Consider the following 9,025-nt stretch of genomic DNA (forward strand, 5'->3'; position numbering starts at 1 on the left):
TCCATTAACTATGCAATATATAGCAAATCTTGGGTCCACAATTAATGTTCTTTTGTTTCAGTGTATGACATAGAAGTTAATAATTGCCAGTGGTTCAATGACTACAATAACAGATATCTCTCCATATATAAATAGACATTTTCACCAATGCTGCTCCCTATATGCCTTTGCTCTATATATCCCATGCCTATCTCCAGACAATGGCATCTAATCTACACCAGCCAAAAAAACATAATTGAGAATACACATTTTTCAATGCTCTCAAAAAATATAAGAGTATTCCTTTGGATTTTCAAATGAAGTCTATATTTTCAGACTTAAATTTAATAGTTTTAAATTATTCTTAGTCTAATTCCTGATTTATCAATTACGAAACTAAGAGTCATCTTACAAGTTAAGTGAGATGACCACATTTAAAATCAGCAAATCAGAAAAATGAGGCAAGTATTTTCATCTTCTGACTTCTAGTGTTTCAGAAAGAATGGCATATCATAAACCTGAGTTAGCCATTTGAAATAGAGTGAAAGAAATGGTAGCATGGAATAGGATGTGATACCAAGTATGTTTTCTCCTTCACAGTGTCACCATTCTGCAATGTCTGTTTATTCCTCTCTGAAATAAGGAATTAAAAATAATTTAATAGAGGGTTGTGTCTTATGATGACTCTGATGATAATAAAGCCAAACATATTCAGTGGTCACTGAATGGCTTAAAAAATGCATCTTCGGGAGAACCTAAGATGGTGGCTAGGTGAGACAGAGCAAAAAAACACCTCCGTGAAAAATACTAGATAAAAACCAGAAAGTAACCCAGAACACCAGTTTCAGTGATGCACCAGCTGGACAAGGTCTGCGAAAACCACAGGGACCGTGCACTTGGTGAAACCAGAAGTCTGCATTCTGAAACGAGTGAGTAAGCTGGCTGAAAGTCCCACAGCCATGGTGCGGTGTGGGGAAACTGGGGGTTGGCGTCTGGAGACGGACTAGTTCTTTTTAAAAACAAACAAACAAACAAAAAAAAACCCAGGAGCGGTTGCAGTTATGACGGTGAGAACCACGCAGTGAAGCATGGCAGGAGCGGGCTGTGCCAACCTCTCAGTGTCTGGCATGGAGGATAGACCGCTGCTGATTCCCTCAGGGCTGGGGTGCAGAGGGGAGAACCAAAAGGAGAAAGAAACACGCTGCTTGCAGCCGGCTCCCCGGTGGGCTGGAGACACTCCTGCCCAGGGCCAGACTCACAGCCCAGAGCCGCGCCAGGAAACCCAGTGTGACAGGGAGTGTATCCCACGGCACCGCCCACATGCCACAATATCGACTGTGGACAGTGGCCTTGGGTGCATACACAGCTAGTTCTCCCAGAGCTGGGAAGGCGGGAGCACCCCTGCATGGCCTGGTGGCCCAGGGTTTCCTTTGAGGGACGGTGCACACTAGTGATGTAGCACAGCTTTCCCTCAGCAGAGGTCCTGGAAGATCACAGCTGAGAAGGGAGGCCCACTCAGAAAACCCAGGGACACTACATCAATGCTGGGGACTAGTGGGTCAGCGGCAGAGAAAATTTGGGGCAAAACGGAAATGAAGGCTTAGAGTCTTGCAACAGCCTTGAATCTCCGTGAATACCTGGGAGGTTTGATTTATTAAAGCTACCCTGCCTCCCTAACCACCCAGACCACGCCCCACAAGTTGTATTTTTTACAACTTGAAAGAACCCTATCAAGCAAAGCAAATGCCAAAAGGCCAAAAACAACAGAAAATCTTAAAGCATATGATAAAACCAGACGATGTGGAGAACCCAATCCTAAACACCCAAATCAGAATATCAGAAGAGACACAGTACTTGGCGCAATTAATCAAAGGACTACAATCAAAGAACGAGAGTATGGCACAGGATATAAAGGACATGAAGAAGAACATGGCACAGGATATAAAGGACATAAAGAAGATCCTAGAAGAGCATAAAGAAGAAATTGCAAGAGTAAATAAAAGAATAGAAGATCTTATGGAAATAAAAGAAACTGTTGGCCAAATTAAAAAGACTCTGGATACTCATAATACAAGATTAGAGGAAGATGAACAATGACTCAGTGTCCTAGAGGACCACAGAACAGAAAATGAAAGAACAAAAGAAAGAATGGAGAAAAAAATGGAAAAAAATCGAAATGGATCTCAGGGATACGATAGAAGAAATAAAACATCCAAATTTAAGACCCATTGGTGTCCAAGAAGGGGAGGAGAAGGGTAAAGGTCTAGAAAGAGTATTCAAAGAAATTGTTGGGGAAAATTTCCCACACCTTCTACACAATATAAATACACAAAGCATAAATGCCCAGCGAACTCCAAATAGAATAAATCCAAATAAACCGACTCCAAGACATATTCTGATCAGACTGTCAAATACTGAGGAGAAGGAGCAAGTTCTGAAAGCACCAAGAGAAAAGCAATTCACCACATACAAAGGAAACAACATAAGACTAAGTAGCGACTACTCAGCGGCCACCATGGAGGTGAGAAGGCAGTGGCATGACATATTTAAAATTCTCAGAGAGAAGAATTTCCAACCAAGAATACTTTATCCAGCAAAACTCTCCTTCAAATTTGAGAGAGAGCTTAAATTTTTTACAGACAGACAAATGCTGAGAGATTTTGCTGATAAAAGACCTGCGCTACTTCAGATACTAAAGGGAGCCCTACCGACAGAGAAACAAAGAGAGAGAGATATAGAGAATTTTGACAGACATATATAGAACCTTACATCCCAAATCACCAGGGCACACATTTTTCTCTAGTGATCATGGATCTTTCTCCAGAATAGACCACATGCTGGAACATAAAACAAGCCTCAAAAAATTAAAAAAAAAAACACACCAAAACAATTGAATATATTCAAAGCACATTCTCTGACCACAATGGAATACAAATAGAAGTCAATAATTTTTTATTTGTAACTCCACTATTTACTTCCTACATGATATAAAATACACAAACTGTAATGAAAAATCAGTGGTTTTGGACTCAATGTAAAATATGTAATTTTTGACAAGAGCTATATAAAGGTGGGGGAATGGAGGAGTATAGGAACATAGTTTACGTGTCCTATTGAAGTTAAGTTAGTATCAAAGAAAAACCAGATTGTTATGGATTTAAGAGGTTAAATTTAAGCCCCACAGTAAACACAAAGAAATTATCAGAGAGTATGACCATAGAGATGAAAAGTAGAGTATGGGTTATGAGAAGTGGGGGAAGGGGCAATGAAGAGTTAAGAAATGAGTGTAGGGTTGCTGTTTGAGGTGAAGGGAAATTTCTAGTAATGGAAGGCGGGAAGATGGTAGCATTACAACGTTCTAAATGTGATTAATCTCACTAATGGAATGCTAGGGAGGGGGTGGAATGGAAGTTTTAGGCTGTATATATGTTTCCGCAATTGAAAAAAAAAATACAGTCTAAATAGATGATTATTGAATGCCAAGGATGATCCTGGATGGGATCTGAGGATGGAGGACAGGAGGCTCAAAGGGACACAGTTGAGACATAGGGAAAAAGAAAAGGAAATACAGAATGTAAGCTTTGTATCAATGTTGAATTTCTTGAACTTCTTAGTTGTACTTAATGGGATTGCCTAAAAGAATGTTCTTGTTCATGGGAATTGTATATGTGAATTACAGTGTTTGTTCAAGGATGTATGCAGCTTTCTCTCATGTGTTCAGAAGACAGAGCAATAGATGATAGATGACAGACAGGGAGGGAGGGAGGGAGGGAAAGAAAGAAATGATGGTGTGACAGGATGTTAAAGTTGGTGTATTGGGGTATCGGGGGAGGGGGTTCAGGGTATGCTGGAGTTCTGTGTATGGGGTTTGTATTGTTTTTGCAACTGTTCCTATAACTTTGAATTTATTTCAAAATAAAATAAAAAAAACAAAAAAGTAAAAAACAAAACAAAACAAAAAATGCATCTTCATCTAATATGGAACCTTTCTGCATATCTCGCTCTCCTTTCTTTGTTTCTCTGTCAGGAGGGCTCCCTTTAGTATCTCAAGTAGGGCAGATCTTTTATTAGCAAAATCTCTCAGCATTTGTTTGTCTGTGAAAAATTTAAGCTCTCCCTTAAATTTGAAGGAGAGCTTTGCTGGATAAAGAATTCTTGGTTGGCGATTTTTTTTTAGAATAAAGTCTGTATTTTGACTTTTTTCCATGTTTTTGCATGCATCAATAGTTTCTTACTTTATTGCTGAGTACTATTCCCTTGTATATTTATGTAACTCACCTGATTATTCATTCACCTTTTGATAGACATTTGGGTTGTGGTTAATTTTTTGGCAATTACAAATGAACCTGTTTGAACATTTTTGTACAAGTCTTTTTGTGAACCTATACTTCCATTTCTCATCAATAAATACCTAAGAGTGGAATGGCTGGGTTGTATGGTAGGTGTATGTTTAACTTTTTAAGAAACTGCTAAACTATTTCCAACTGTGGAAAACAATGACCGTTCCATCAATGACCAAACTGTTGTATCATTTTATATTCACATTAGAAGTGTATGGGAGTTCTAGTTGCTTTATGTCTTCTCCAACACTTGGTATGAACAGTCTTTTTAATTTTAGCCATTCCACTAAGTATGTAGTGTTATCTTTTAGCTGTGTTTTTCATGTTTTAATGACTGATTATGTTGAGCATCTTTGCTGATTTGTCATCTATATTTCTTCTTTGGTGAATCTTTTGGTCAATTTTTAATTGGATTGCTTATCTTTTTTTTTTTTAGGAGTAAGAGTTCTTGTTATATTATGGATACAAATCCTTTGTTGGATATGTGATTTAGATATTTTTTTTTTCACAATCTGTGTCTTCCCTTTTCAAGTTACTAAAGGCTTATTGGTAGATAAAAAAGTAAGCTTTTGTATAGTAACAGTTCATGTGGAAGACTTGGGAGTTTTAGTTGACATTAGCTTAATACAAGTTAAGGTTGTGATGTATCCAATAAACTCAGGCTTCACTAATGATATATTTTGTATATAATGAGAAGTAATGATCTTACGGTACTTGTACTTATCACATCACAGTATTATTTTCAATTCCAGGGAACTAAGTGTTTTATGGAACATTGTTAAACTCAAGTGCTCTCATAGGAAGTTGATTAGGATAGTAAGGAAACAGAAAACTCTGTTGTAAGAGGAAATACTGAAGGAACTGCGTTGGTCTAGCAAAGAAAGAACTAAGTTGAGATACGTTTTCAAAAAATTTGAAGGTCTTGCAGAATAAGAGAATAATAATCAAGAGCATGGGATTTGTACTCAGAGGATGTGGATTCAAATCCTGACTTCCCCTCTTAATAGCTGTGTGATAATAGGCATGGCACTCAAAAGTTGCTTAAGCCTAAATTGACTCAAAAAGGAATCTTCTACAAAGCTACGATACATACAGAGATTTAGTCAATAATCAAAAACCTTTCACCAAAGAAGAGTCCAGAATCAGATGGCTTCTTTGGTGAATTCTACCAAACACTGAAAGAAAAATTAAGACCAATCCTTATCAAACTCTTTAAAAGAATTAAAGAGGAGGGAACACTTCCTAATTCATTTTATGAGGCCAGCATTGCTGTGATACCAAAGCCATGGTATAGACATCACACACACAAAAAAAGAAAATTAAAAACCAATTTTCCTTATAGATGCAAAAATCCTTAACAAAATCCTAGCCAAAGGAATTAGAAAGCATATTAAAAAGATCAAAGGGAGTAAGATGCTTGTAGGGCCCCATTTTTCCCCTTTCTCTTCACAAAACTTTGAATAATCAGTAAGAACTGGCGGAAGCATCTTTCTCAAAGTTCCAGAGAACAGTTAATGGACTGCAATAACAGGATGAGAGCTGAGCCAGGAAAAAGTCTATTTAAAAGTGGTAGGATCTTGTGGCTTGGCATGAAGCCAGCCTGTGCTTCCAGTGCAGTTCCTTAGTCCTGACTCTGGAGAGAGCAGAGTAGTCCTTGTGCACATATTGAGAACAAGTATATCTGCCCAATCTGGCAGTGGCCTGAGGGACTTGCCATCCCAGGACTTGCGCTGTGAGTAGAAGGCAGTTCACAGAGCTCTTCTTTAGAACACTGTGGGTGAGCAGTCAAGTCATGCTGCCTGGGGCAAGGAATTGCTGGCTATAGGATACACAGTGCAGTGATAGGGACGATGAGGAACTGTTTCCCCAGGAAGAGGAGACATTCTGAACCATATTGTACCAATTTGTATATATTATGTCCCCCAGAAAAAGCCATGTTCTTTGATGCAGTCTTGTGGGGGCAGATGTATTAGTGTTGATTAGATTGGAATTCTTTGATTGAGTGTTTCCACAGAGATGTGACTCGATCAACTGTGAATGAAACATTTGATTGGATAATTTCCATGGAGGTGTTACCCCGCCCATTCAGGGCGGGTGTTAATTGGATCACTGGTGTCGAATAAAGGAGTTCACAGACAGAAGGACCTCTGAGCAACTGAGAGTGACATTTGGAAGAGGAGCTGCAGCTAAGAGAGGACGAAACACCCCAAGAGCAACATTTTGGAGAACATCATTTTGAAATGCAACCTGGGAGCAAATGGACACCAGCCATGTGCCTTCTGAGCTAACAGAGGTTTTCCAGACACCAAGGGCCATCCTTCAGTGAAGTACCCTTTGTTGATGACTTAACTTGGACACTTTATGGTCTTAAGACTGTAACTTTGTAACCAAATAAACCCCTTTTATAAAAGCCAATCCATTTCTGGTATTTTGCAAAACAGCAGCATTAGCAAACCGGAACATGTATACAGAGGGGAGTTCCTAGCACCACATGCATGTGCCCAAAATAAGCCACCTTCACAGAAAGGATCAATATGGCCCAGTATGCTTTGGTTGTATGGATAAACCCTGAAGAAGAGTACTAGACAATAGAGTGAAGCCACATGAAGAAATAAAGATCTCCAGTCAGGGTAACAACTGACAGTGGGTATATATAAATTCTAATACTATTGTATTTTTTGGTTTGTAACTCCACTTTTTACTTCCTACAGGATGTAAAAGACAAATGCATAAAATGTAATTTGGACTTATAATGTATAATCATGTAATTTGTGACAAAAATTATGTAAAGTTGGGGGATGGAGGGCTATAGGAACATAGTTTGTGTATACTGTTAAGTTGGTATTAAAGCAAATAGGATTGTTATAGATTTAGGATGTTAAATTTAAGCCCCATGGTAACTACAAAGAAAATATTGGAGAAAATGCAAACTCATAGAGACAGAAATTAGAGTATATGTTGCCAGGGTTGGGGGTAAGGGATATGGGGAATCATTGCAAAATGGGTCCAAGGTTTCCATTTAGGGAGATGGGAAAGTTTTAGTATTGGAAGGTGGTGAGGGCACCCCAACATAGTGAATGTGATTAAATTCCACTGAGTATGCTTGGGAGTGGTTGAGATGGGAATGTTTATGTTGTATATATGTGCCCACAACAAAAAAATAAGTAAAAAAGAAAAAAACAACTAAAGGACAATGATATTTAAAGGAAATACATGATACTGGACAGAATCTAACAAGGGAGTAGAAAAGGCTCAATAGATCATTATTGGTACCTATGAAAAAATTGGAATATAGACCTTAAGCTTTATATCAATGTTAAATTTCTTGAACTTGAAAACTGTTCTTAAGGTGGATACATAAGTGAGTATCTTTGTCCTTAGAAAATGTTCATGTCACTATTTAAGAGTTCAAGGAGCATGATACAACTTACACTCAAGTGTTCAGAAAGCAGATTAATAAATATAAAGGCAGACACTCATAGAGAGAAGGGAAGATAGATATACTAATAGATTTATGGATAGACAGAATGATTTGGCAAATGTGGCAAAATGTTAAAATTGGGGGGTCTGTGTATCTGGTAAGGTTATGTTGGAGTTGTCTGTATGGTGTTTGTATTAGTTTTATAATTGTCCTGTAACTTTGAAAGTATTTCAAAATAAAAAAAAAGGAGGACCCCTACCTTACACCATATATAAAAATTAACTCAAAATGGGTCAAAGACCTAAATATAAGAGCCAGAACTATCAAGTTCCTAGAAGAAAATGTAGGGAAGCATCTTCAGGAACTTGTGGAAGGAAATGGTTTCTTGGACCTTACACCCAAAGCCATGCATCAAAAGAAAAAGTAGATAAATGGACCCTCATCAAAATTAAAAACTTCTGTTCCTCAAAGGACTTTTTCATGAAAGTAAAAGGACAACTGACACAATGGGAGAAAATATTTGGAAATCACATATCTGATAAAGTTTTCATATCCAGAATATATAAAGAAATCCTTCAACTTAACAACAAATGGCAAACAACCCAATTAAAAAATGGGCAAAAGACTTGATAGACATCTGTCCGAAACAGATACACAAATTGCCAGAAGGCATATGAAAAGATGCTCATCATCATTACTCACCAGAGAAATGCAAATCAAAACCACAATGAGATACCATTTCACACCCATTAGCATGGCTGCTATTAAAAAAATGGAAAATAATAAATGTTGGATAGGATGTGTAGAAATAGGAACACTCATTCATTGCTGGTGGCAATATAAAATGGTGCAGCTGCTATGGAAGACAGTTTGGTGGTTCCCCAGAAAGTTAAGTATAGAACTACCATATGATTGTGCAGTCCTACTACTTGGTATATACCCCAAAGAATTGAAAGCAGGGACTTGGACAATGATGTTGGCACACTTATGTTCAAAGTGGTATTATTCATAGTTGCCAAAAGAGGAAAGGAAACCAAGTGTCCATCAACTGATGAATGGTTAAATAAAATGTGGTATATACATACAATGAAATATTATTTGGCTTTTAAAAGAAATGAAGTCCTGATAATGTGACAATATAGATGAACCTTGAAGACATCACATTAAGTAAAATAAGTCAGATACAAAGGACAGTGTTGTAGGATCTCACTGATTTGAAACAATTAGAATAAGCAAACTCATAGAGTCAGAATCTACAATATAGGTTACCAGGGGATGGGGTGGG

The sequence above is a fragment of the Choloepus didactylus genome, chromosome 14, assembly GCF_015220235.1.
Source record: "Choloepus didactylus isolate mChoDid1 chromosome 14, mChoDid1.pri, whole genome shotgun sequence".
In the NCBI taxonomy this organism is placed as follows: domain Eukaryota; kingdom Metazoa; phylum Chordata; class Mammalia; order Pilosa; family Megalonychidae; genus Choloepus; species Choloepus didactylus.